Below are 25769 nucleotides of genomic sequence, written 5' to 3' on the forward strand. Positions count from 1 at the left end.
ACAGGAAGCCAGAATATTTAAACACTCCTCTGAGCTTTCTTCAAAAGTTGAAGAAATCCAAAGAGGTCCTTTGGGAGAAGTTAGGTAAGAGCAGGTGGTATGTCACGTTTGGGAGGTATGAGTAAAAGGCTTGGTTTGTATTGTAAGTCTAGGTTCTGATCTGCCAGCTGATTGGAATTATGGTAGACGAAACTACGCTCCTAGTGAATTCCTTGTGGCCGGAAGTGAAACAGATTTACAAAGTTCATAAGAATGTGACTGCTGGATGTTCTTAATTTGAAGGAGCAAAGCAGTGAAAGGGGGTCCCTAGAGGTCACCACTTTACTAAACGTATTTCAGTATCACGGTGGGAAGTCATCGGAGATGATCCGCAACCTTCCCTCAGTCCATTTTAGAAGAGGAGAAGAGACTTCACTTAGCAAGCCATGGATCAAGAGGAAATGCATTATAAGAGGGGCTTGAGATAAAGAGAACGGTGTCACCAGGTAGCCAGGCCTTTCTCAAACCAGTATGTACAATAAAACGGCCACCAGTTCAAGTGCAACTAGGCAGGCAGTTTTAGAAGTCAAGGAAGGTGAAAGATAGAAAAGGGTCATCTTCCCCAATCAAGAAACGGAACGTTTGTCTGCAAGTTAGAGAAGCTTCAAAATCCTCCCACTGCCATAAACCACTGAAACGGAGAGCTAAGGCAGGGACTCTGTGAGTCATGAGAACATAATCTAGTGAGGAGATCCTGGCGCAGGACATTTCCTGTTTTCAGAGTCCCTGCCAAGCCAGTTATGGATGGATTTGCATTTGGTTGGGAAATGACTGAACCAGGCCAGTTTTGGTAGCTCCGCTTCCCCCTGGGTGGGGCAGCAAACACCAATAAAAAGGGCCTCTGCTGCACGACAGTGACAGCTATCCTCCTGCTACTCGAGTTCTGATTGACTTTGGAGAACCTGGTGAGTATGATTCTTCAGGTCAACTTTGTTCTCGGGCCCCCGAATGTTGAGTTTATGCTGGAGACCGCAAATTTGATGGGTGCAAAGTTATGAACAAGGGTATAATGTTACTTAGTGGATGGGAACCTGGAATCTGGGCACAATGTTATATTGTATTTACTAGATTTCTGATACCTAGTTTGAATTCCTCTATTGAACAAGAAATTAAAAGGAAATTTTGACATGAAAGGATAAAGAGTAAAGTATTTATCTTTTTCTGTGCCTTTCTGTTGGACCTCTGCTGTGATTTCAGAGGCATTAATCTTAGAAGGTGTGATGCCCTTACATTCATCCTGATTGCCCTTTGCTTTGTACATAAGTAATCGTGTCGGGACCTCATGAGAAAAAATGGTGATAGAAATTGCTTGTGAGTTTGCCCAGGATTTTAGAACTTGTGATGGCCTTTTTTAAAGATGAGGTTTTCATTAAAAAAAGAAGAACAAAGAAACCAAAAGAGAAAACACTGCTGGTTTCTTTTAAAAAAAGATATTTTCTTTGGAAATGTTGTATGAGAAAGGAGAAGGTTGTCTCTGGGCTGATGAATAGATTTGCTAAAGAACGAGAGAGAAGTCCGAAATTCATTAAAAGGTATTAAAGAGATTAAAACCCATATTTAGAGATTGGAGAGGTCCTGTCTATTTGAGTTGTCAAAGCTTTGGGTCTTCCCTCTGAAGGAATTCCTCCTGGTGAACACGGTCATATACTTTCTTTCAGATATTAAGACTCCAGAAAGATGTCTTCTCAAGAGCAGCAGTGCAAGCAGCAGTGCAAGATACCTCCAGTGTGCCCAACAAAGTGCCCTGATCCTTGCTCACCTAAAAAGGGTACAGACCCTTGCCAACCTGTAAAGTGCCCTGTGAAATGCACTCCTGAGCCACCTCCCGAGCAATGCCAGCAGAAGTGCCCACCCAAGAACAAGTAACAGCTTCAGGTTTTATCTGCCTCTGGAAAGGATAAGGACAATCAGCTCATCTAGTTCCACAGCTCCATCTTCATCTTCTCTTCAAGTCCTACCATGGATACAGGAGAAGCTTTCCACCCTTCAGCCTGCAGTGTGCGTGTGGGGATTCCTGACGGTCAGAGGTTTCCTATCTGAGTCTGCTATGCTGCTTCCCTCTGGGAGGTATCCGAAAAAGCATCCCAGAGCCTCAGAGGGAAGAGCAGTATCTCTCCTCCTGAGCGCCCTCTGAGGATTCTCCCACTGTCTTCTGTGTGTGTCTGTCATCTAGGCAGCGGTTTCTGCCAGATGAGCAATTGTTACTTATCCTCCATTTCCTGAATAAAATACAATTTTTTTTGTGATGGTAAAAGTATTTTGTTTCTTTGAAAACCTGCTTTTAGCAATATCATATCATAATTTTGGTTGATTTCTATCCTTCTTCGATCCAAATTTCAGGCTCTCACAACCAGTGTTATGTGAATTTTGAGTTATATCGATGATTATTTGTATATAATTTCAAATCCAGGGTATTTTCTTAATTATTGCTTGACTGATTTGAGGAACAATTATTTAACTCCTCAGAAGTTCAATCCCTTTACTAAAATGCGGGGAAAATCACCTTTACAGTGCCAACTGGCTTAGGCATAAAATTTACATGAATGTGTGTAATTCAGTTGCCACAATGCTGGGCACATAATTAGTACTTTGTGAGGTGGCAAGTCATCATTATCTCTGTCATCATCACTGTCACCACCATCACCACCATCACCATGTTTGCTCTAGCAGGAAAGAGGCTCAGACATACCGAGCACAGCACATACGGAGATTCTTAAAGTATATTACAGTTTCATATTCTGTGTTCCTTTTCTTTTCCAACTTAACCGTATTTATAACATCATGTGACACATTAAATGCTTTGGGAAATTATTGGGATATTCTGCATAAAATTATAGTAGTTCTGAATTCATGGGTAGTACAAATAAAGGGAAGTGTAAAGGGTCCTTGTCAGGCAAAGTGCTGCCTGCTCTCCATGTACACAACACGTTCTTCTTACTGCAAAACTCAACAACCTCAGTGTCTTATTATATTTTCTCACGTCTGAAATTACTTTCCTGACAGATTTGACCCCACTTTGGGGGGACACTTGGGTTTCCAATGTTTACCTAGATTTACAAAATGACTGTTGCTATGCAACTTGTTTTCTAAGTGTATCGCTTACAGATCCAGTAAGCCGTGAAAAAGGTTGTGTTCTTTAAGCATATCTCTTCTTGTGGTCCTAGAAGTAAAGGAGTCCAAGATGCCAGAACTGCAGGAAAAAAGAAGATGTCCAATTACTGCCCAACGCTTATCAGACTATTACACGAGGGAGAAATCAACACTGATATTTGGGAGTTGTCTCTCCTCTAGCTAGTGTTATTTGACCTGACACAGAAATTACTCTTTGAGGTGGGAGGCTTCTATAAAAAATCTTTAAATTATGGCATTGGCTTAGAGTCTGGAGGTGGTTGGCAAGGAATCTGATATTGGAAGCCATAAATGTGGTGATACATTTTATTCAATGGCAAAATGTTTGCAGTAATGGTTGTCCATGGTATTCTGAGATGCAGACCAAATATTGGTCACTTGTTGATTTGACCAGGGTATTTCAATTAATGTATGTTCAGAAAAAAATTTCCAGTTGGAAGGTCAGAAATAAAAAAATATGGAAAGAAAAGAATAGCCCAGATATTCAGAAGCTTGATGAATTAGGAAACTCAACACTTGTAAGCCCTAAAGTGTAAGATATGAGATTAGAATTGGTTTTGAACTTGAAGTCCAATTTCAGTTGACTGTAACAACAGAGAAAAGAGACAGAAGTTGTAGTCTATCCACCTGTGTGTCAGGGAGCCTCATGGTAGTTGAATTATGTTCAGGGATCAAGGCAGGAATTTAATCAGGCCAGAAAATTACTTCCAGAAGAGGACCTGAGTGAGGTCCGTGGGACACAGAAATGATTGGAAGAATGAATTATGTCGGGTGTCTAATAAGTTTTTGAGGGAATTGACAACTAAATAAAGTATGTGCCAAAACAAAAAAGACTGAGTTTTCAAGAATTGTAACGACTTTCCAGCCCTCCTTTCCCCCCTTTCCACACTACCTACTTCAGATGTGGTCAGTATAGGTGACGAGAAGGGATTATCCACTGTGAGGTGGATACAAGGCCCGCAGAGAAGAATTGTTAAGGGAAGCTCTCTCAGAGAGTAGTATCAGAGCCTAAGAGAGGCAAGGAGGACAAGGAACACAAAGATTCTGAAACTTTCTTACGGTTTTGTAGGATGGTTTTTCTTTCACCTTTTCCATCCGGTATTATTGAGGTCTTATTGACAAATTAAACTGGACATATTTGTGGTGCATAATGAGATGATTTGACATATGTGTACTTTGTGCAGGGATTACCACCATCAGTCACTTAATACATTAATCACTTCACCATTAACTATTTAAATATGCCTATGTCCGTGTAATTGTGTGTGTGTGTGTGTGTGTGTGCGTGATGAGAATGCTTAAGGTCTATTTTCTGAGCAAGTTTCAACTACACAACTGAGTGTTATTAACTAGACTCACTATGATGTTCCGTAGACTCCCAGAGCTTCTTCATCGTGTGATGCAGGTTTGTACCCATTGTCCAACATCTCCTCTTTTGCCGAACCCCTCAGCCCCTGCTGACCACCATTCTAGTCTCTGTTTCTGTGACATCTTTGAGTTTGGAAACACATTCCTAAATAAACAATGGCTCGAAGAAGAAATAACAAATAAATAGAAAATACTTCGGATGAATGAAAATGCAAATAAAATGTAGAAGACCTTTAGGGATAAATGTGATGCAGTGCATAGAGAGCAACTAACGGCTGGAGGCATCTATGTTGCAAAAGATAAAGGATCTCAGATCAGTAACCTGAAAGACACGTATGCATGTCTGTGGGTTTATGAAAAGAGAAAACACCTAACGCTAAATAGAGCAAAATATAAGCAGTGATTTTTCTTGGCAGTTTATTAGATGTGTTCATTTTTGAACAACTTTATGTTTTCCCAATTATATATTATGTACTGTAATTTCATTTTTATAGCCATGTATTATAATATTTAAATGGTTTATAGTAGTGAAGATGTGGCTGAGCTTGAGAGAAAGGTTAGGTCCTGGTCTTCTGGCACATGCTTATCTGGTGACTCTTCTCAAGTCTCAAGTGTCTCCTCTTTCTCTTCCTCTCCTCTTCATTCTCCTCTTCTTCCTCCTTTTCCATTATAAAATGACATTCCTAAGAAGCTTCCTGATTAATTGCCCAAGACACGTTACTAGGCCAGTTCTTCCTTCAGACTGCAGGTAGAATATGAAAGATAGGAAAGGATTATTACTAAATGCATGGGCAACATGTCAGAGTACCAACTTGGACAGTTATGTTGTATATATGGGGCAGTGAAGGTAATATGGCAGGTTGAGGGTTCTGGAGGGTTGAAAAGGAAGATCGAGAATAAACAGTGAAAACCTTTTCGTATTACTGTCTTCAAAGCCATAAAACATGTTTGGAAAGAGCAGAAGAAAGCAAGTATTTCAGATGAGCCCTAAGTCCATATTTCATCTAGATTTCAGACCTTAGTGCTCTGATCTTCTCTCCACTCCCAACCCCACTCTCAATCACTTATATGTGATGCTGTGAGTCTTAAATGGTATCTTATATCTATTTTTGGTTTCACACAATTGAAACCTGATATTTACTTACGGAATACAAGGGATTTATTTCCTGATAAAGGAATTTTAAGCACACGACGGCACTCTAGGGAAGTGTTCATGTCAGGTGAGAGGGACACCCTGATTCCATGAAACATGTGTTCCCACATTCCACAGTAATATAAAGTGAGAGTTGCAACTTTATTTCTAAACCAGACAGGGCCCTTCACCAGCCACAGCCCATCACGAGAAGCTTCAGTGCCCAAGGGGGCAGCAGAGAAAAGAGTGGTGTTCAGGTCCAAGAGAGAAGAGAGGAACTGTAGAAGAACTCTTGACAGCTGAATCTCTGAAAAGGTAGAAATAAGGTATTTGGAGAACATGCTAGGGCACTGGTTCCTGAACTTCAGTTATTTTCTAAAAGTTCATTATATTTGTCATAATTGCACATCAGAGGTGTCATGTATTAATAGTATTTTTTACTTTAACTTCACTTTATAATAACTTTGAAATGTTTTAATTTAATTGACCATACGTAATCTTGTACATGATAAGCCAGATGAAATATTCAAATTAAATATTGCAATGTATAAAAATATATATATATATATATATATATATAAAGAGAGAGAGAGAGAGAGAGAGAGAGAGAGAGAGAAATGTGTTACCGAAAGTGAGAGACAGTGTGAGAGAGAGAGAAAGAGAGAGAGAGAGAGAGAGATTGAGAGAGAGAGAGAGATTACAAAGTTTGGTAAACTCAAAATCTGCAGAGCTGAAAGCGTGCTGGAAGCCCATCCAACAGGGTAATCGTCTTTTACCTCGGTGACGGTCAGCCTTGTTCTATTGAGGAGGTCAGTGGATTGGAAGAGCAATTCCCAGCTTAGAGAAGGCAACCGCCTTTACTCAGGCCACTGATGTAAATAATACTCTCTTGCAAAAGCATCCTTACAGAAACACCCAGAATAATGTTTGACCAGTTAACTGGGGACCATATGCCAGGGAAGCTGACCCATAAATTAACCACCAAACCTTCCTTCCAGCACACTGACAAATTCTATGAAGAAAGTAGAGCCGGAAATAGGCTTATTTGACATCTGTTCCACAGTGAGCAAAATGGAAAATGTAAAACGTAGGTTAAAATTTTAACAAACTTATTATTAATCATTAAGAAGTTGTATATGAATGGCAATGAACTTCACTGACTGCATTTTTAATAATGGGATATCAACTTTCTCTGTAATTTACCCCTAGACTTGATGTGAAACAAAACATGTATTTAAATAATTCGTAACTATTAAATACATATAAAATTAGTGACTTGAATGGCATTGCATATTAGATAGGGTTTTCCAAAAATTTCAAAGGAACAGGAAGCCAGAATATTTAAACACTCCTCTGAGCTTTCTTCAAAAGTTGAAGAAATCCAAAGAGGTCCTTTGGGAGAAGTTAGGTAAGAGCAGGTGGTATGTCACGTTTGGGAGGTATGAGTAAAAGGCTTGGTTTGTATTGTAAGTCTAGGTTCTGATCTGCCAGCTGATTGGAATTATGGTAGACGAAACTACGCTCCTAGTGAATTCCTTGTGGCCGGAAGTGAAACAGATTTACAAAGTTCATAAGAATGTGACTGCTGGATGTTCTTAATTTGAAGGAGCAAAGCAGTGAAAGGGGGTCCCTAGAGGTCACCACTTTACTAAACGTATTTAAGTATCACGGTGGGAAGTCATCGGAGATGATCCGCAACCTTCCCTCAGTCCATTTTAGAAGAGGAGAAGAGACTTCACTTAGCAAGCCATGGATCAAGAGGAAATGCATTATAAGAGGGGCTTGAGATAAAGAGAACGGTGTCACCAGGTAGCCAGGCCTTTCTCAAACCAGTATGTACAATAAAACGGCCACCAGTTCAAGTGCAACTAGGCAGGCAGTTTTAGAAGTCAAGGAAGGTGAAAGATAGAAAAGGGTCATCTTCCCCAATCAAGAAACGGAACGTTTGTCTGCAAGTTAGAGAAGCTTCAAAATCCTCCCACTGCCATAAACCACTGAAACGGAGAGCTAAGGCAGGGACTCTGTGAGTCATGAGAACATAATCTAGTGAGGAGATCCTGGCGCAGGACATTTCCTGTTTTCAGAGTCCCTGCCAAGCCAGTTATGGATGGATTTGCATTTGGTTGGGAAATGACTGAACCAGGCCAGTTTTGGTAGCTCCGCTTCCCCCTGGGTGGGGCAGCAAACACCAATAAAAAGGGCCTCTGCTGCACGACAGTGACAGCTATCCTCCTGCTACTCGAGTTCTGATTGACTTTGGAGAACCTGGTGAGTATGATTCTTCAGGTCAACTTTGTTCTCGGGCCCCCGAATGTTGAGTTTATGCTGGAGACCGCAAATTTGATGGGTGCAAAGTTATGAACAAGGGTATAATGTTACTTAGTGGATGGGAACCTGGAATCTGGGCACAATGTTATATTGTATTTACTAGATTTCTGATACCTAGTTTGAATTCCTCTATTGAACAAGAAATTAAAAGGAAATTTTGACATGAAAGGATAAAGAGTAAAGTATTTATCTTTTTCTGTGCCTTTCTGTTGGACCTCTGCTGTGATTTCAGAGGCATTAATCTTAGAAGGTGTGATGCCCTTACATTCATCCTGATTGCCCTTTGCTTTGTACATAAGTAATCGTGTCGGGACCTCATGAGAAAAAATGGTGATAGAAATTGCTTGTGAGTTTGCCCAGGATTTTAGAACTTGTGATGGCCTTTTTTAAAGATGAGGTTTTCATTAAAAAAAGAAGAACAAAGAAACCAAAAGAGAAAACACTGCTGGTTTCTTTTAAAAAAAGATATTTTCTTTGGAAATGTTGTATGAGAAAGGAGAAGGTTGTCTCTGGGCTGATGAATAGATTTGCTAAAGAACGAGAGAGAAGTCCGAAATTCATTAAAAGGTATTAAAGAGATTAAAACCCATATTTAGAGATTGGAGAGGTCCTGTCTATTTGAGTTGTCAAATCTTTGGGTCTTCCCTCTGAAGGAATTCCTCCTTGTGAACACGGTCAAATACTTTCTTTCAGATATTAAGACTCCAGAAAGATGTCTTCTCAAGAGCAGCAGTGCAAGCAGCAGTGCAAGATACCTCCAGTGTGCCCAACAAAGTGCCCTGATCCTTGCTCACCTAAAAAGGGTACAGACCCTTGCCAACCTGTAAAGTGCCCTGTGAAATGCACTCCTGAGCCACCTCCCGAGCAATGCCAGCAGAAGTGCCCACCCAAGAACAAGTAACAGCTTCAGGTTTTATCTGCCTCTGGAAAGGATAAGGACAATCAGCTCATCTAGTTCCACAGCTCCATCTTCATCTTCTCTTCAAGTCCTACCATGGATACAGGAGAAGCTTTCCACCCTTCAGCCTGCAGTGTGCGTGTGGGGATTCCTGACGGTCAGAGGTTTCCTATCTGAGTCTGCTATGCTGCTTCCCTCTGGGAGGTATCCGAAAAAGCATCCCAGAGCCTCAGAGGGAAGAGCAGTATCTCTCCTCCTGAGCGCCCTCTGAGGATTCTCCCACTGTCTTCTGTGTGTGTCTGTCATCTAGGCAGCGGTTTCTGCCAGATGAGCAATTGTTACTTATCCTCCATTTCCTGAATAAAATACAATTTTTTTTGTGATGGTAAAAGTATTTTGTTTCTTTGAAAACCTGCTTTTAGCAATATCATATCATAATTTTGGTTGATTTCTATCCTTCTTCGATCCAAATTTCAGGCTCTCACAACCAGTGTTATGTGAATTTTGAGTTATATCGATGATTATTTGTATATAATTTCAAATCCAGGGTATTTTCTTAATTATTGCTTGACTGATTTGAGGAACAATTATTTAACTCCTCAGAAGTTCAATCCCTTTACTAAAATGCGGGGAAAATCACCTTTACAGTGCCAACTGGCTTAGGCATAAAATTTACATGAATGTGTGTAATTCAGTTGCCACAATGCTGGGCACATAATTAGTACTTTGTGAGGTGGCAAGTCATCATTATCTCTGTCATCATCACTGTCACCACCATCACCACCATCACCATGTTTGCTCTAGCAGGAAAGAGGCTCAGACATACCGAGCACAGCACATACGGAGATTCTTAAAGTATATTACAGTTTCATATTCTGTGTTCCTTTTCTTTTCCAACTTAACCGTATTTATAACATCATGTGACACATTAAATGCTTTGGGAAATTATTGGGATATTCTGCATAAAATTATAGTAGTTCTGAATTCATGGGTAGTACAAATAAAGGGAAGTGTAAAGGGTCCTTGTCAGGCAAAGTGCTGCCTGCTCTCCATGTACACAACACGTTCTTCTTACTGCAAAACTCAACAACCTCAGTGTCTTATTATATTTTCTCACGTCTGAAATTACTTTCCTGACAGATTTGACCCCACTTTGGGGGGACACTTGGGTTTCCAATGTTTACCTAGATTTACAAAATGACTGTTGCTATGCAACTTGTTTTCTAAGTGTATAGCTTACAGATCCAGTAAGCCGTGAAAAAGGTTGTGTTCTTTAAGCATATCTCTTCTTGTGGTCCTAGAAGTAAAGGAGTCCAAGATGCCAGAACTGCAGGAAAAAAGAAGATGTCCAATTACTGCCCAACGCTTATCAGACTATTACACGAGGGAGAAATCAACACTGATATTTGGGAGTTGTCTCTCCTCTAGCTAGTGTTATTTGACCTGACACAGAAATTACTCTTTGAGGTGGGAGGCTTCTATAAAAAATCTTTAAATTATGGCATTGGCTTAGAGTCTGGAGGTGCTTGGCAAGGAATCTGATATTGGAAGCCATAAATGTGGTGATACATTTTATTCAATGGCAAAATGTTTGCAGTAATGGTTGTCCATGGTATTCTGAGATGCAGACCAAATATTGGTCACTTGTTGATTTGACCAGGGTATTTCAATTAATGTATGTTCAGAAAAAAATTTCCAGTTGGAAGGCCAGAAATAAAAAAATATGGAAAGAAAAGAATAGCCCAGATATTCAGAAGCTTGATGAATTAGGAAACTCAACACTTGTAAGCCCTAAAGTGTAAGATATGAGATTAGAATTGGTTTTGAACTTGAAGTCCAATTTCAGTTGACTGTAACAACAGAGAAAAGAGACAGAAGTTGTAGTCTATCCACCTGTGTGTCAGGGAGCCTCATGGTAGTTGAATTATGTTCAGGGATCAAGGCAGGAATTTAATCAGGCCAGAAAATTACTTCCAGAAGAGGACCTGAGTGAGGTCCGTGGGACACAGAAATGATTGGAAGAATGAATTATGTCGGGTGTCTAATAAGTTTTTGAGGGAATTGACAACTAAATAAAGTATGTGCCAAAACAAAAAAGACTGAGTTTTCAAGAATTGTAACGACTTTCCAGCCCTCCTTTCCCCCCTTTCCACACTACCTACTTCAGATGTGGTCAGTATAGGTGACGAGAAGGGATTATCCACTGTGAGGTGGATACAAGGCCCGCAGAGAAGAATTGTTAAGGGAAGCTCTCTCAGAGAGTAGTATCAGAGCCTAAGAGAGGCAAGGAGGACAAGGAACACAAAGATTCTGAAACTTTCTTACGGTTTTGTAGGATGGTTTTTCTTTCACCTTTTCCATCCGGTATTATTGAGGTCTTATTGACAAATTAAACTGGACATATTTGTGGTGCATAATGAGATGATTTGACATATGTGTACTTTGTGCAGGGATTACCACCATCAGTCACTTAATACATTAATCACTTCACCATTAACTATTTAAATATGCCTATGTCCGTGTAATTGTGTGTGTGTGTGTGTGTGTGTGCGTGATGAGAATGCTTAAGGTCTATTTTCTGAGCAAGTTTCAACTACACAACTGAGTGTTATTAACTAGACTCACTATGATGTTCCGTAGACTCCCAGAGCTTCTTCATCGTGTGATGCAGGTTTGTACCCATTGTCCAACATCTCCTCTTTTGCCGAACCCCTCAGCCGCTGCTGACCACCATTCTAGTCTCTGTTTCTGTGACATCTTTGAGTTTGGAAACACATTCCTAAATAAACAATGGCTCGAAGAAGAAATAACAAATAAATAGAAAATACTTCGGATGAATGAAAATGCAAATAAAATGTAGAAGACCTTTAGGGATAAATGTGATGCAGTGCATAGAGAGCAACTAACGGCTGGAGGCATCTATGTTGCAAAAGATAAAGGATCTCAGATCAGTAACCTGAAAGACACGTATGCATGTCTGTGGGTTTATGAAAAGAGAAAACACCTAACGCTAAATAGAGCAAAATATAAGCAGTGATTTTTCTTGGCAGTTTATTAGATGTGTTCATTTTTGAACAACTTTATGTTTTCCCAATTATATATTATGTACTGTAATTTCATTTTTATAGCCATGTATTATAATATTTAAATGGTTTATAGTAGTGAAGATGTGGCTGAGCTTGAGAGAAAGGTTAGGTCCTGGTCTTCTGGCACATGCTTATCTGGTGACTCTTCTCAAGTCTCAAGTGTCTCCTCTTTCTCTTCCTCTCCTCTTCATTCTCCTCTTCTTCCTCCTTTTCCATTATAAAATGACATTCCTAAGAAGCTTCCTGATTAATTGCCCAAGACACGTTACTAGGCCAGTTCTTCCTTCAGACTGCAGGTAGAATATGAAAGATAGGAAAGGATTATTACTAAATGCATGGGCAACATGTCAGAGTACCAACTTGGACAGTTATGTTGTATATATGGGGCAGTGAAGGTAATATGGCAGGTTGAGGGTTCTGGAGGGTTGAAAAGGAAGATCGAGAATAAACAGTGAAAACCTTTTCGTATTACTGTCTTCAAAGCCATAAAACATGTTTGGAAAGAGCAGAAGAAAGCAAGTATTTCAGATGAGCCCTAAGTCCATATTTCATCTAGATTTCAGACCTTAGTGCTCTGATCTTCTCTCCACTCCCAACCCCACTCTCAATCACTTATATGTGATGCTGTGAGTCTTAAATGGTATCTTATATCTATTTTTGGTTTCACACAATTGAAACCTGATATTTACTTACGGAATACAAGGGATTTATTTCCTGATAAAGGAATTTTAAGCACACGACGGCACTCTAGGGAAGTGTTCATGTCAGGTGAGAGGGACACCCTGATTCCATGAAACATGTGTTCCCACATTCCACAGTAATATAAAGTGAGAGTTGCAACTTTATTTCTAAACCAGACAGGACCCTTCACCAGCCACAGCCCATCACGAGAAGCTTCAGTGCCCAAGGGGGCAGCAGAGAAAAGAGTGGTGTTCAGGTCCAAGAGAGAAGAGAGGAACTGTAGAAGAACTCTTGACAGCTGAATCTCTGAAAAGGTAGAAATAAGGTATTTGGAGAACATGCTAGGGCACTGGTTCCTGAACTTCAGTTATTTTCTAAAAGTTCATTATATTTGTCATAATTCCACATCAGAGGTGTCATGTATTAATAGTATTTTTTACTTTAACTTCACTTTATAATAACTTTGAAATGTCTTAATTTAATTGACCATACGTAATCTTGTACATGATAAGCCAGATAAAATATTCAAATTAAATTTTGCAATGTATAAAATATATATATATATAGATAGATAGATACAGAGAGAGAGAGAGAGAGAGAGAGAGAGAGAGAGAGATTGAGAGAGAGAGAGAGATTACAAAGTTTGGCAAACTCAAAATCTGCAGAGCTGAAAGCGTGCTGGAAGCCCATCCAACAGGGTAATCGTCTTTTACCTCGGTGACGGTCAGCCTTGTTCTATTGAGGAGGTCAGTGGATTGGAAGAGCAATTCCCAGCTTAGAGAAGGCAACCGCCTTTACTCAGGCCACTGATGTAAATAATACTCTCTTGCAAAAGCATCCTTACAGAAACACCCAGAATAATGTTTGACCAGTTAACTGGGGACCATATGCCAGGGAAGCTGACCCATAAATTAACCACCAAACCTTCCTTCCAGCACACTGACAAATTCTATGAAGAAAGTAGAGCCGGAAATAGGCTTATTTGACATCTGTTCCACAGTGAGCAAAATGGAAAATGTAAAACGTAGGTTAAAATTTTAACAAACTTATTATTAATCATTAAGAAGTTGTATATGAATGGCAATGAACTTCACTGACTGCATTTTTAATAATGGGATATCAACTTTCTCTGTAATTTACCCCTAGACTTGATGTGAAACAAAACATGTATTTAAATAATTCGTAACTATTAAATACATATAAAATTAGTGACATGAATGGCATTGCATATTAGATAGGGTTTTCCAAAAATTTCAAAGGAACAGGAAGCCGGAATATTTAAACACTCCTCTGAGCTTTCTTCAAAAGTTGAAGAAATCCAAAGAGGTCCTTTGGGAGAAGTTAGGTAAGAGCAGGTGGTATGTCACGTTTGGGAGGTATGAGTAAAAGGCTTGGTTTGTATTGTAAGTCTAGGTTCTGATCTGCCAGCTGATTGGAATTATGGTAGACGAAACTACGCTCCTAGTGAATTCCTTGTGGCCGGAAGTGAAACAGATTTACAAAGTTCATAAGAATGTGACTGCTGGATGTTCTTAATTTGAAGGAGCAAAGCAGTGAAAGGGGGTCCCTAGAGGTCACCACTTTACTAAACGTATTTAAGTATCACGGTGGGAAGTCATCGGAGATGATCCGCAACCTTCCCTCAGTCCATTTTAGAAGAGGAGAAGAGACTTCACTTAGCAAGCCATGGATCAAGAGGAAATGCATTATAAGAGGGGCTTGAGATAAAGAGAACGGTGTCACCAGGTAGCCAGGCCTTTCTCAAACCAGTATGTACAATAAAACGGCCACCAGTTCAAGTGCAACTAGGCAGGCAGTTTTAGAAGTCAAGGAAGGTGAAAGATAGAAAAGGGTCATCTTCCCCAATCAAGAAACGGAACGTTTGTCTGCAAGTTAGAGAAGCTTCAAAATCCTCCCACTGCCATAAACCACTGAAACGGAGAGCTAAGGCAGGGACTCTGTGAGTCATGAGAACATAATCTAGTGAGGAGATCCTGGCGCAGGACATTTCCTGTTTTCAGAGTCCCTGCCAAGCCAGTTATGGATGGATTTGCATTTGGTTGGGAAATGACTGAACCAGGCCAGTTTTGGTAGCTCCGCTTCCCCCTGGGTGGGGCAGCAAACACCAATAAAAAGGGCCTCTGCTGCACGACAGTGACAGCTATCCTCCTGCTACTCGAGTTCTGATTGACTTTGGAGAACCTGGTGAGTATGATTCTTCAGGTCAACTTTGTTCTCGGGCCCCCGAATGTTGAGTTTATGCTGGAGACCGCAAATTTGATGGGTGCAAAGTTATGAACAAGGGTATAATGTTACTTAGTGGATGGGAACCTGGAATCTGGGCACAATGTTATATTGTATTTACTAGATTTCTGATACCTAGTTTGAATTCCTCTATTGAACAAGAAATTAAAAGGAAATTTTGACATGAAAGGATAAAGAGTAAAGTATTTATCTTTTTCTGTGCCTTTCTGTTGGACCTCTGCTGTGATTTCAGAGGCATTAATCTTAGAAGGTGTGATGCCCTTACATTCATCCTGATTGCCCTTTGCTTTGTACATAAGTAATCGTGTCGGGACCTCATGAGAAAAAATGGTGATAGAAATTGCTTGTGAGTTTGCCCAGGATTTTAGAACTTGTGATGGCCTTTTTTAAAGATGAGGTTTTCATTAAAAAAAGAAGAACAAAGAAACCAAAAGAGAAAACACTGCTGGTTTCTTTTAAAAAAAGATATTTTCTTTGGAAATGTTGTATGAGAAAGGAGAAGGTTGTCTCTGGGCTGATGAATAGATTTGCTAAAGAACGAGAGAGAAGTCCGAAATTCATTAAAAGGTATTAAAGAGATTAAAACCCATATTTAGAGATTGGAGAGGTCCTGTCTATTTGAGTTGTCAAATCTTTGGGTCTTCCCTCTGAAGGAATTCCTCCTTGTGAACACGGTCAAATACTTTCTTTCAGATATTAAGACTCCAGAAAGATGTCTTCTCAAGAGCAGCAGTGCAAGCAGCAGTGCAAGATACCTCCAGTGTGCCCAACAAAGTGCCCTGATCCTTGCTCACCTAAAAAGGGTACAGACCCTTGCCAACCTGTAAAGTGCCCTGTGAAATGCACTCCTGAGCCACCTCCCGAGCAATGCCAGCAGAAGTGCCCACCCAAGAACAAGTAACAGCTTCAGGTTTTATCTGCCTCTGGAAAGGATAAGGACAATCAGCTCATCTAGTTCCACAGCTCCATCTTCATCTTCTCTTCAAGTCCTACCATGGATACAGGAGAAGCTTTCCACCCTTCAGCCTGCAGTGTGCGTGTGGGGATTCCTGACGGTCAGAGGTTTCCTATCTGAGTCTGCTATGCTGCTTCCCTCTGGGAGGTATCCGAAAAAGCATCCCAGAGCCTCAGAGGGAAGAGCAGTATCTCTCCTCCTGAGCGCCCTCTGAGGATTCTCCCACTGTCTTCTGTGTGTGTCTGTCATCTAGGCAGCGGTTTCTGCCAGATGAGCAATTGTTACTTATCCTCCATTTCCTGAATAAAATACAATTTTTTTTTGTGATGGTAAAAGTATTTTGTTTCTTTGAAAACCTGCTTTTAGCAATATCATATCATAATTTTGGTTGATTTCTATCCTTCTTCGATCCAAATTTCAGGCTCTCACAACCAGTGTTATGTGAATTTTGAGTTATATCGATGATTATTTGTATATAATTTCAAATCCAGGGTATTTTCTTAATTATTGCTTGACTGATTTGAGGAACAAATTATTTAACTCCTCAGAAGTTCAATCCCTTTACTAAAATGCGGGGAAAATCACCTTTACAGTGCCAACTGGCTTAGGCATAAAATTTACATGAATGTGTGTAATTCAGTTGCCACAATGCTGGGCACATAATTAGTACTTTGTGAGGTGGCAAGTCATCATTATCTCTGTCATCATCACTGTCACCACCATCACCACCATCACCATGTTTGCTCTAGCAGGAAAGAGGCTCAGACATACCGAGCACAGCACATACGGAGATTCTTAAAGTATATTACAGTTTCATATTCTGTGTTCCTTTTCTTTTCCAACTTAACCGTATTTATAACATCATGTGACACATTAAATGCTTTGGGAAATTATTGGGATATTCTGCATAAAATTATAGTAGTTCTGAATTCATGGGTAGTACAAATAAAGGGAAGTGTAAAGGGTCCTTGTCAGGCAAAGTGCTGCCTGCTCTCCATGTACACAACACGTTCTTCTTACTGCAAAACTCAACAACCTCAGTGTCTTATTATATTTTCTCACGTCTGAAATTACTTTCCTGACAGATTTGACCCCACTTTGGGGGGACACTTGGGTTTCCAATGTTTACCTAGATTTACAAAATGACTGTTGCTATGCAACTTGTTTTCTAAGTGTATAGCTTACAGATCCAGTAAGCCGTGAAAAAGGTTGTGCTCTTTAAGCATATCTCTTCTTGTGGTCCTAGAAGTAAAGGAGTCCAAGATGCCAGAACTGCAGGAAAAAAGAAGATGTCCAATTACTGCCCAACGCTTATCAGACTATTACACGAGGGAGAAATCAACACTGATATTTGGGAGTTGTCTCTCCTCTAGCTAGTGTTATTTGACCTGACACAGAAATTACTCTTTGAGGTGGGAGGCTTCTATAAAAAATCTTTAAATTATGGCATTGGCTTAGAGTCTGGAGGTGGTTGGCAAGGAATCTGATATTGGAAGCCATAAATGTGGTGATACATTTTATTCAATGGCAAAATGTTTGCAGTAATGGTTGTCCATGGTATTCTGAGATGCAGACCAAATATTGGTCACTTGTTGATTTGACCAGGGTATTTCAATTAATGTATGTTCAGAAAAAAATTTCCAGTTGGAAGGTCAGAAATAAAAAAAATATGGAAAGAAAAGAATAGCCCAGATATTCAGAAGCTTGATGAATTAGGAAACTCAACACTTGTAAGCCCTAAAGTGTAAGATATGAGATTAGAATTGGTTTTGAACTTGAAGTCCAATTTCAGTTGACTGTAACAACAGAGAAAAGAGACAGAAGTTGTAGTCTATCCACCTGTGTGTCAGGGAGCCTCATGGTAGTTGAATTATGTTCAGGGATCAAGGCAGGAATTTAATCAGGCCAGAAAATTACTTCCAGAAGAGGACCTGAGTGAGGTCCGTGGGACACAGAAATGATTGGAAGAATGAATTATGTCGGGTGTCTAATAAGTTTTTGAGGGAATTGACAACTAAATAAAGTATGTGCCAAAACAAAAAAGACTGAGTTTTCAAGAATTGTAACGACTTTCCAGCCCTCCTTTCCCCCCTTTCCACACTACCTACTTCAGATGTGGTCAGTATAGGTGACGAGAAGGGATTATCCACTGTGAGGTGGATACAAGGCCCGCAGAGAAGAATTGTTAAGGGAAGCTCTCTCAGAGAGTAGTATCAGAGCCTAAGAGAGGCAAGGAGGACAAGGAACACAAAGATTCTGAAACTTTCTTACGGTTTTGTAGGATGGTTTTTCTTTCACCTTTTCCATCCGGTATTATTGAGGTCTTATTGACAAATTAAACTGGACATATTTGTGGTGCATAATGAGATGATTTGACATATGTGTACTTTGTGCAGGGATTACCACCATCAGTCACTTAATACATTAATCACTTCACCATTAACTATTTAAATATGCCTATGTCCGTGTAATTGTGTGTGTGTGTGTGTGTGTGTGTGTGCGTGATGAGAATGCTTAAGGTCTATTTTCTGAGCAAGTTTCAACTACACAACTGAGTGTTATTAACTAGACTCACTATGATGTTCCGTAGACTCCCAGAGCTTCTTCATCGTGTGATGCAGGTTTGTACCCATTGTCCAACATCTCCTCTTTTGCCGAACCCCTCAGCCCCTGCTGACCACCATTCTAGTCTCTGTTTCTGTGACATCTTTGAGTTTGGAAACACATTCCTAAATAAACAATGGCTCGAAGAAGAAATAACAAATAAATAGAAAATACTTCGGATGAATGAAAATGCAAATAAAATGTAGAAGACCTTTAGGGATAAATGTGATGCAGTGCATAGAGAGCAACTAACGGCTGGAGGCATCTATGTTGCAAAAGATAAAGGATCTCAGATCAGTAACCTGAAAGACACGTATGCATGTCTGTGGGTTTATGAAAAGAGAAAACACCTAACGCTAAATAGAGCAAAATATAAGCAGTGATTTTTCTTGGCAGTTTATTAGATGTGTTCATTTTTGAACAACTTTATGTTTTCCCAATTATATATTATGTACTGTAATTTCATTTTTATAGCCATGTATTATAATATTTAAATGGTTTATAGTAGTGAAGATGTGGCTGAGCTTGAGAGAAAGGTTAGGTCCTGGTCTTCTGGCACATGCTTATCTGGTGACTCTTCTCAAGTCTCAAGTGTCTCCTCTTTCTCTTCCTCTCCTCTTCATTCTCCTCTTCTTCCTCCTTTTCCATTATAAAATGACATTCCTAAGAAGCTTCCTGATTAATTGCCCAAGACACGTTACTAGGCCAGTTCTTCCTTCAGACTGCAGGTAGAATATGAAAGATAGGAAAGGATTATTACTAAATGCATGGGCAACATGTCAGAGTACCAGCTTGGACAGTTATGTTGTATATATGGGGCAGTGAAGGTAATATGGCAGGTTGAGGGTTCTGGAGGGTTGAAAAGGAAGATCGAGAATAAACAGTGAAAACCTTTTCGTATTACTGTCTTCAAAGCCATAAAACATGTTTGGAAAGAGCAGAAGAAAGCAAGTATTTCAGATGAGCCCTAAGTCCATATTTCATCTAGATTTCAGACCTTAGTGCTCTGATCTTCTCTCCACTCCCAACCCCACTCTCAATCACTTATATGTGATGCTGTGAGTCTTAAATGGTATCTTATATCTATTTTTGGTTTCACACAATTGAAACCTGATATTTACTTACGGAATACAAGGGATTTATTTCCTGATAAAGGAATTTTAAGCACACGACGGCACTCTAGGGAAGTGTTCATGTCAGGTGAGAGGGACACCCTGATTCCATGAAACATGTGTTCCCACATTCCACAGTAATATAAAGTGAGAGTTGCAACTTTATTTCTAAACCAGACAGGGCCCTTCACCAGCCACAGCCCATCACGAGAAGCTTCAGTGCCCAAGGGGGCAGCAGAGAAAAGAGTGGTGTTCAGGTCCAAGAGAGAAGAGAGGAACTGTAGAAGAACTCTTGACAGCTGAATCTCTGAAAAGGTAGAAATAAGGTATTTGGAGAACATGCTAGGGCACTGGTTCCTGAACTTCAGTTATTTTCTAAAAGTTCATTATATTTGTCATAATTGCACATCAGAGGTGTCATGTATTAATAGTATTTTTTACTTTAACTTCACTTTATAATAACTTTGAAATGTTTTAATTTAATTGACCATACGTAATCTTGTACATGATAAGCCAGATGAAATATTCAAATTAAATATTGCAATGTATAAAAAAAAAATATATATATATATATATATATAGAAAGAGAGAGAGAGAGAGAGAGAGAGAGAGAGAAATGTGTTACCGAAAGTGAGAGACAGTGTGAGAGAGAGAGAAAGAGAGAGAGAGAGAGAGAGATTGAGAGAGAGAGAGAGATTACAAAGTTTGGTAAACTCAAAATCTGCAGAGCTGAAAGCGTGCTGGAAGCCCATCCAACAGGGTAATCGTCTTTTACCTTGGTGACGGTCAGCCTTGTTCTATTGAGGAGGTCAGTGGATTGGAAGAGCAATTCCCAGCTTAGAGAAGGCAACCGCCTTTACTCAGGCCACTGATGTAAATAATACTCTCTTGCAAAAGCATCCTTACAGAAACACCCAGAATAATGTTTGACCAGTTAACTGGGGACCATATGCCAGGGAAGCTGACCCATAAATTAACCACCAAACCTTCCTTCCAGCACACTGACAAATTCTATGAAGAAAGTAGAGCCGGAAATAGGCTTATTTGACATCTGTTCCACAGTGAGCAAAATGGAAAATGTAAAACGTAGGTTAAAATTTTAACAAACTTATTATTAATCATTAAGAAGTTGTATATGAATGGCAATGAACTTCACTGACTGCATTTTTAATAATGGGATATCAACTTTCTCTGTAATTTACCCCTAGACTTGATGTGAAACAAAACATGTATTTAAATAATTCGTAACTATTAAATACATATAAAATTAGTGACATGAATGGCATTGCATATTAGATAGGGTTTTCCAAAAATTTCAAAGGAACAGGAAGCCAGAATATTTAAACACTCCTCTGAGCTTTCTTCAAAAGTTGAAGAAATCCAAAGAGGTCCTTTGGGAGAAGTTAGGTAAGAGCAGGTGGTATGTCACGTTTGGGAGGTATGAGTAAAAGGCTTGGTTTGTATTGTAAGTCTAGGTTCTGATCTGCCAGCTGATTGGAATTATGGTAGACGAAACTACGCTCCTAGTGAATTCCTTGTGGCCGGAAGTGAAACAGATTTACAAAGTTCATAAGAATGTGACTGCTGGATGTTCTTAATTTGAAGGAGCAAAGCAGTGAAAGGGGGTCCCTAGAGGTCACCACTTTACTAAACGTATTTAAGTATCACGGTGGGAAGTCATCGGAGATGATCCGCAACCTTCCCTCAGTCCATTTTAGAAGAGGAGAAGAGACTTCACTTAGCAAGCCATGGATCAAGAGGAAATGCATTATAAGAGGGGCTTGAGATAAAGAGAACGGTGTCACCAGGTAGCCAGGCCTTTCTCAAACCAGTATGTACAATAAAACGGCCACCAGTTCAAGTGCAACTAGGCAGGCAGTTTTAGAAGTCAAGGAAGGTGAAAGATAGAAAAGGGTCATCTTCCCCAATCAAGAAACGGAACGTTTGTCTGCAAGTTAGAGAAGCTTCAAAATCCTCCCACTGCCATAAACCACTGAAACGGAGAGCTAAGGCAGGGACTCTGTGAGTCATGAGAACATAATCTAGTGAGGAGATCCTGGCGCAGGACATTTCCTGTTTTCAGAGTCCCTGCCAAGCCAGTTATGGATGGATTTGCATTTGGTTGGGAAATGACTGAACCAGGCCAGTTTTGGTAGCTCCGCTTCCCCCTGGGTGGGGCAGCAAACACCAATAAAAAGGGCCTCTGCTGCACGACAGTGACAGCTATCCTCCTGCTACTCGAGTTCTGATTGACTTTGGAGAACCTGGTGAGTATGATTCTTCAGGTCAACTTTGTTCTCGGGCCCCCGAATGTTGAGTTTATGCTGGAGACCGCAAATTTGATGGGTGCAAAGTTATGAACAAGGGTATAATGTTACTTAGTGGATGGGAACCTGGAATCTGGGCACAATGTTATATTGTATTTACTAGATTTCTGATACCTAGTTTGAATTCCTCTATTGAACAAGAAATTAAAAGGAAATTTTGACATGAAAGGATAAAGAGTAAAGTATTTATCTTTTTCTGTGCCTTTCTGTTGGACCTCTGCTGTGATTTCAGAGGCATTAATCTTAGAAGGTGTGATGCCCTTACATTCATCCTGATTGCCCTTTGCTTTGTACATAAGTAATCGTGTCGGGACCTCATGAGAAAAAATGGTGATAGAAATTGCTTGTGAGTTTGCCCAGGATTTTAGAACTTGTGATGGCCTTTTTTAAAGATGAGGTTTTCATTAAAAAAAGAAGAACAAAGAAAACAAAAGAGAAAACACTGCTGGTTTCTTTTAAAAAAAGATATTTTCTTTGGAAATGTTGTATGAGAAAGGAGAAGGTTGTCTCTGGGCTGATGAATAGATTTGCTAAAGAACGAGAGAGAAGTCCGAAATTCATTAAAAGGTATTAAAGAGATTAAAACCCATATTTAGAGATTGGAGAGGTCCTGTCTATTTGAGTTGTCAAATCTTTGGGTCTTCCCTCTGAAGGAATTCCTCCTTGTGAACACGGTCAAATACTTTCTTTCAGATATTAAGACTCCAGAAAGATGTCTTCTCAAGAGCAGCAGTGCAAGCAGCAGTGCAAGATACCTCCAGTGTGCCCAACAAAGTGCCCTGATCCTTGCTCACCTAAAAAGGGTACAGACCCTTGCCAACCTGTAAAGTGCCCTGTGAAATGCACTCCTGAGCCACCTCCCGAGCAATGCCAGCAGAAGTGCCCACCCAAGAACAAGTAACAGCTTCAGGTTTTATCTGCCTCTGGAAAGGATAAGGACAATCAGCTCATCTAGTTCCACAGCTCCATCTTCATCTTCTCTTCAAGTCCTACCATGGATACAGGAGAAGCTTTCCACCCTTCAGCCTGCAGTGTGCGTGTGGGGATTCCTGACGGTCAGAGGTTTCCTATCTGAGTCTGCTATGCTGCTTCCCTCTGGGAGGTATCCGAAAAAGCATCCCAGAGCCTCAGAGGGAAGAGCAGTATCTCTCCTCCTGAGCGCCCTCTGAGGATTCTCCCACTGTCTTCTGTGTGTGTCTGTCATCTAGGCAGCGGTTTCTGCCAGATGAGCAATTGTTACTTATCCTCCATTTCCTGAATAAAATACAATTTTTTTTGTGATGGTAAAAGTATTTTGTTTCTTTGAAAACCTGCTTTTAGCAATATCATATCATAATTTTGGTTGATTTCTATCCTTCTTCGATCCAAATTTCAGGCTCTCACAACCAGTGTTATGTGAATTTTGAGTTATATCGATGATTATTTGTATATAATTTCAAATCCAGGGTATTTTCTTAATTATTGCTTGACTGATTTGAGGAACAAATTATTTAACTCCTCAGAAGTTCAATCCCTTTACTAAAATGCGGGGAAAATCACCTTTACAGTGCCAACTGGCTTAGGCATAAAATTTACATGAATGTGTGTAATTCAGTTGCCACAATGCTGGGCACATAATTAGTACTTTGTGAGGTGGCAAGTCATCATTATCTCTGTCATCATCACTGTCACCACCATCACCACCATCACCATGTTTGCTCTAGCAGGAAAGAGGCTCAGACATACCGAGCACAGCACATACGGAGATTCTTAAAGTATATTACAGTTTCATATTCTGTGTTCCTTTTCTTTTCCAACTTAACCGTATTTATAACATCATGTGACACATTAAATGCTTTGGGAAATTATTGGGATATTCTGCATAAAATTATAGTAGTTCTGAATTCATGGGTAGTACAAATAAAGGGAAGTGTAAAGGGTCCTTGTCAGGCAAAGTGCTGCCTGCTCTCCATGTACACAACACGTTCTTCTTACTGCAAAACTCAACAACCTCAGTGTCTTATTATATTTTCTCACGTCTGAAATTACTTTCCTGACAGATTTGACCCCACTTTGGGGGGACACTTGGGTTTCCAATGTTTACCTAGATTTACAAAATGACTGTTGCTATGCAACTTGTTTTCTAAGTGTATAGCTTACAGATCCAGTAAGCCGTGAAAAAGGTTGTGTTCTTTAAGCATATCTCTTCTTGTGGTCCTAGAAGTAAAGGAGTCCAAGATGCCAGAACTGCAGGAAAAAAGAAGATGTCCAATTACTGCCCAACGCTTATCAGACTATTACACGAGGGAGAAATCAACACTGATATTTGGGAGTTGTCTCTCCTCTAGCTAGTGTTATTTGACCTGACACAGAAATTACTCTTTGAGGTGGGAGGCTTCTATAAAAAATCTTTAAATTATGGCATTGGCTTAGAGTCTGGAGGTGGTTGGCAAGGAATCTGATATTGGAAGCCATAAATGTGGTGATACATTTTATTCAATGGCAAAATGTTTGCAGTAATGGTTGTCCATGGTATTCTGAGATGCAGACCAAATATTGGTCACTTGTTGATTTGACCAGGGTATTTCAATTAATGTATGTTCAGAAAAAAATTTCCAGTTGGAAGGTCAGAAATAAAAAAATATGGAAAGAAAAGAATAGCCCAGATATTCAGAAGCTTGATGAATTAGGAAACTCAACACTTGTAAGCCCTAAAGTGTAAGATATGAGATTAGAATTGGTTTTGAACTTGAAGTCCAATTTCAGTTGACTGTAACAACAGAGAAAAGAGACAGAAGTTGTAGTCTATCCACCTGTGTGTCAGGGAGCCTCATGGTAGTTGAATTATGTTCAGGGATCAAGGCAGGAATTTAATCAGGCCAGAAAATTACTTCCAGAAGAGGACCTGAGTGAGGTCCGTGGGACACAGAAATGATTGGAAGAATGAATTATGTCGGGTGTCTAATAAGTTTTTGAGGGAATTGACAACTAAATAAAGTATGTGCCAAAACAAAAAAGACTGAGTTTTCAAGAATTGTAACGACTTTCCAGCCCTCCTTTCCCCCCTTTCCACACTACCTACTTCAGATGTGGTCAGTATAGGTGACGAGAAGGGATTATCCACTGTGAGGTGGATACAAGGCCCGCAGAGAAGAATTGTTAAGGGAAGCTCTCTCAGAGAGTAGTATCAGAGCCTAAGAGAGGCAAGGAGGACAAGGAACACAAAGATTCTGAAACTTTCTTACGGTTTTGTAGGATGGTTTTTCTTTCACCTTTTCCATCCGGTATTATTGAGGTCTTATTGACAAATTAAACTGGACATATTTGTGGTGCATAATGAGATGATTTGACATATGTGTACTTTGTGCAGGGATTACCACCATCAGTCACTTAATACATTAATCACTTCACCATTAACTATTTAAATATGCCTATGTCCGTGTAATTGTGTGTGTGTGTGTGTGTGTGTGCGTGATGAGAATGCTTAAGGTCTATTTTCTGAGCAAGTTTCAACTACACAACTGAGTGTTATTAACTAGACTCACTATGATGTTCCGTAGACTCCCAGAGCTTCTTCATCGTGTGATGCAGGTTTGTACCCATTGTCCAACATCTCCTCTTTTGCCGAACCCCTCAGCCCCTGCTGACCACCATTCTAGTCTCTGTTTCTGTGACATCTTTGAGTTTGGAAACACATTCCTAAATAAACAATGGCTCGAAGAAGAAATAACAAATAAATAGAAAATACTTCGGATGAATGAAAATGCAAATAAAATGTAGAAGACCTTTAGGGATAAATGTGATGCAGTGCATAGAGAGCAACTAACGGCTGGAGGCATCTATGTTGCAAAAGATAAAGGATCTCA

At 39.9% G+C, this 25769-nt stretch overlaps 4 long non-coding RNA genes across 4 annotated transcripts; all 4 read left to right on the plus strand.

Moving 5' to 3' along the window:
• Window positions 1-682: 682 nt before the first annotated feature.
• LOC132515961 (uncharacterized) lies at window positions 683-2293 on the plus strand. Its single transcript, XR_009539216.1, has 2 exons — window positions 683-944; window positions 1698-2293. It is a non-coding gene; the product is annotated as an uncharacterized LOC132515961 (long non-coding RNA).
• Window positions 2294-7674: 5381 nt separating this feature from the next.
• Window positions 7675-9285, plus strand: LOC132515962 (uncharacterized). Its single transcript, XR_009539217.1, has 2 exons — window positions 7675-7936; window positions 8690-9285. It is a non-coding gene; the product is annotated as an uncharacterized LOC132515962 (long non-coding RNA).
• A 5319-nt stretch (window positions 9286-14604) lies between these two features.
• On the plus strand, window positions 14605-16216 carry LOC132515963 (uncharacterized). The gene is made up of 2 exons (XR_009539218.1): window positions 14605-14866; window positions 15620-16216. It is a non-coding gene; the product is annotated as an uncharacterized LOC132515963 (long non-coding RNA).
• A 5386-nt stretch (window positions 16217-21602) lies between these two features.
• On the plus strand, window positions 21603-23213 carry LOC132515964 (uncharacterized). Its single transcript, XR_009539219.1, has 2 exons — window positions 21603-21864; window positions 22618-23213. It is a non-coding gene; the product is annotated as an uncharacterized LOC132515964 (long non-coding RNA).
• Window positions 23214-25769: the final 2556 nt, after the last annotated feature.

Source organism: Lagenorhynchus albirostris, chromosome 2 (genome assembly GCF_949774975.1).
Source record: "Lagenorhynchus albirostris chromosome 2, mLagAlb1.1, whole genome shotgun sequence".
In the NCBI taxonomy this organism is placed as follows: Eukaryota; Metazoa; Chordata; class Mammalia; order Artiodactyla; family Delphinidae; genus Lagenorhynchus; species Lagenorhynchus albirostris.